Source organism: Schistocerca cancellata, chromosome 8 (assembly GCF_023864275.1).
Source record: "Schistocerca cancellata isolate TAMUIC-IGC-003103 chromosome 8, iqSchCanc2.1, whole genome shotgun sequence".
Lineage (NCBI taxonomy): Eukaryota > Metazoa > Arthropoda > Insecta > Orthoptera > Acrididae > Schistocerca > Schistocerca cancellata.
In genome coordinates, this window is record NC_064633.1 from 47,612,056 (window position 1) to 47,615,721 (window position 3,666).

Genomic DNA, 3,666 nt, shown 5'->3' on the forward strand with positions numbered 1-3,666 from the left:
GAATAGAAAAGAAAGAATGGAGAAGGGGGGGGGGACCCTGAAACTGTTATGATCACTGTAGTGAAAGTTTGATCATTAGGAGCCTTAAGCTTTCTAGATTTCCAATATATGATTTACCACTCTTTTTGTCTTATTTCCTGCTCATTTAACTACCGTTATTTTTGTCTCAATTTAAATAAACTTCATTACTAAACCAATTTCAATATTATCTTCCAACTTGGTCAGACCTATATTATTCGTCCAGTATTTCATTAACAACAAAGTTCTTTAAACATCATTCTAACATAGATAGGTCTGCAGGTAATTATTATTAACATAAACTTTAAATCTTCATCTTGGGATACTCGTATTGCACAACATGTGGAAAGGACCCTGTCTAGGTTAGTTGTGAGGATAATTAATTGATAGGACAGTTCTGGTAAAATTTAAGTTATTATTGAACAGTATGTAGCAAAAGTGACACTGGTCCACACGAATACAGTACTGAAAGTTTCAACCTGTTCGTATCGATGAGGTGGTCGGCAGGCGGCGAGATGGCGAGGCACAAAGCACACATGCAATTACAGCAATGGCTCATGAAATATCGGCACTTTACTTCTTCATAGCGTCGCAATGCTTTCCATTTAGCGCCTATGGAATATTGCCATGCTGTATAGACGTCGGAAACGGCGTATACGAGGCTCAACGAAACCACGTTTTCCAGGAGAGCCCCCTCGATCCAGAACGTGTTTCTCAGATCGATGCCCAACTTCGACTACCCTGCTGAGCCCGTTATACCGTACCGCGCCCGTGTGCATTTTCCCGCGCTCGCCTGCCTCCACCTTTTCCTGCTCCCATACAGACAGGGTATTCACCACAGGTTTTATATTCCACATATTCTAATACATTGCCTACGTATGGACCAGGCGTACAAATACAACTTTCACATCTTACAATAGTTTCAACATTAGGTACACTTCCCTTCGATTACAACATTACTTGAAATTTGACATAAATATTAAAATTTACATCGAAATTTGTTTATAGCTTTTTCAACATAATGTCATGAAACAAAAAAGAAATGAAACCAGAATATCGATTATACTAATTTATCGAAATTCAGAAGATAAAAATTTATTACATATACAGTAGGATAACGTTAGTGTTGTTACAACACGAAATGTAGGTACCTCCTTTTTATGCGCATTACTGTCGAAGACAGAAGAAATCTGAGTATGCATGCAGTTTCATATCGCTCAAGTATCGTTACTTGTTGATTCTTAGTGTGCAAATCCTGTAAAACTATATGGCATAGGGTATATTTTCTTTAAGTATTGTCTCGTCCAGTAAAATAATTTGTTCTTATCAGCTTGATATCTGTTACGTCCTGTATCACAGGAGTAGAATATTAAATTTATTTTTGGATGATGACTGAGGGCTAAGAGCATGCTCTGCCTCTGCTACAGGATGCCCCCACACATACGAATTCTGTTAAGGTAGCCAAATGCCTCAACACCTATGAACTCTCTTAAGGTAGCCAAATAGTAGCACCGAGATGTTGCAAACATCAGGGTCATACTATGCATCATTTTATACGTTCGGTAATACAGGTGATTTTATTACGATGGTCATCTCTTCCTGTGTGGATGGGAGACTGAAATTTCGTTAAAAGATCCTGTAGCAACAAACCGATAACCACTCCAACTAGTGAATCACACCTATGGCACTCTCGTCCTCGATTAGAACCTCCCCTCAGCACGTCACTGATATCAAACTGATTGACTATTCACTTAAACTGACCATGAGAGTCCCTCCTCAAGGCGAGTAATTTTTTCCATCAGTCGAATTTCACACGGCTCGTAACTATGACAGAGACTTCTATGACGTCTCTAGAGACTTCGCACGGGCTATGGTAGTCACTTTCCCTGATACCAAAATGCGTGGCAACTGTCGTCAGGTAGGTGAAGATCTCCAACGATAATTGCGTTCTGTCTGTCGGTGGTCCTGTCATGCTGGTAGACGTAAGCCCTAATTCTGGTACACTGCTTCTGAACTAACCCTGCTGAGACCTGTCGGTTTATGGGGGCAGTAGGACGTGTCACTCTCTTCGTTGCCCACGAGATACCTTCTGCCCCCATCCCCGCCGCTGCCACCGGGTTGCATGCGTACAACTGCCACCATTGCCAGTGGATCACGAAACTCTGGCTGCACATCAGGGCTGCATCACTCCCTGGCAACAAGCCACCACTCGTCATGCCACATAGCTGTTAAAGATCCAAGACTCGCGAAAACTGTCCTATCCCTCTTAGGAGGACTGGGCACGGAAACGTCGCTGGGGCGAATACTTGGATGTTGAGCAATGTGCTTCCCCTCATCCTGTGTGCACACCGAAATGTTCTGAGATATATTTTCAAGATCCCCAGAAAAGCTGACCGAGCGAAAAATAGCAAAATACCTGTCTGCCGACCACCCCTTCCCAAACACGTATGGGCCTGCAGACCTGGGTTTCCCTCAGAATACAGCCCTGTAGAAGTTTATCTATTGGCTCCCACCAAATTAATGGCCAGATGCTTTGCGAACTCAAACGGGGATCCCTGAAGCTAAGTGCAGAAAAAGGCTGCTGCCGCTAACATACATTCTGCTTAAGGACCGTGAACATAAGAGAAATTAGCGCTCATGTGGAGGCATATAGACAGTCTGCCTTTCCCTAGCTATGATTAGTATTGGTACAGGATACCCTCTGCCACTCACCATGCGCTGGGTTCCTAACTATGCATATAGACGTAGATGTAAATTTAGTATACCTGTTAAGATGCCAGTCCATCCGTTTACAGGCACACAAAACTTATAGAAGAATGTTGTCTCTTATTTATCAAAATTTCTGGTTGTCTCTCAGCAAAAGCCTTCGTAATTGCCTCTACTTTTCTCACTGTAGTCACTTCGCGAGACAATTTGAGAGGCTGTAATATGACTGCCGACAATACTTAGAAGAAGCGGTGTGGTGCTCTCCTCTCAGTTCCCCCCTTGTCAGAGTATAGCTTACCCGCCACACTCTCACAAACCTTCCAGTCATTGATGTATAGTATTTGAATATTCGTGATACTGACGAGAAAGAGATGTAAGCCGCTAAATCAAAAACCCCTCATGATTCTGTCTAAATCCCATCACGTTCTGATGGCACTGTTCCATTAGTTAGAAGGCTGTCTACTCCACCACCTGCCACTGACTAAGTAGAGATCTATCACAATGATAAAAATGGCACATTAACGTTCGGGAAGAAATTCATAACCATCAGAGTATAAAAGAAATGCACCAAGAAATTCAGAGGCATAAGGCCTACAATTCATCGATATCGAAATATTGTCTGTAAATATCCCCCTGTACGTGTCTTAATCTCCTTTATCGTATTCCCATGATTACTACGCTAGAAATACGGCAGTCTTCATTGACAGCATAGTGTTTCATGAGAAATATCACCCTTTCCTCAGATAGAGCATACCTCCATAACACTTATCTTTAAGAGCAGGGCGAGATTCTGGACTTAATGACAGCATTATTCATTTATACCCCCAAGCGTTATTCGATAAAAGACCTGCCATTTTACTATACTCCGTCTAGAGTAGTTTATATCCAAATGGGTGGTATGCATATGCACAGTGGTAGTTATTTATTTAGAAACAAGCCCAG

At 42.1% G+C, this 3,666-nt stretch overlaps 1 non-coding gene across 1 annotated transcript; it reads left to right on the plus strand.

Moving 5' to 3' along the window:
• The first annotated feature begins 1,297 nt into the window (after nucleotides 1-1,297).
• LOC126096054 (U2 spliceosomal RNA) lies at nucleotides 1,298-1,489 on the plus strand. Its single transcript, XR_007522014.1, has one exon. It is a non-coding gene; the product is annotated as a U2 spliceosomal RNA (small nuclear RNA).
• The last annotated feature ends 2,177 nt before the right edge of the window (nucleotides 1,490-3,666 follow it).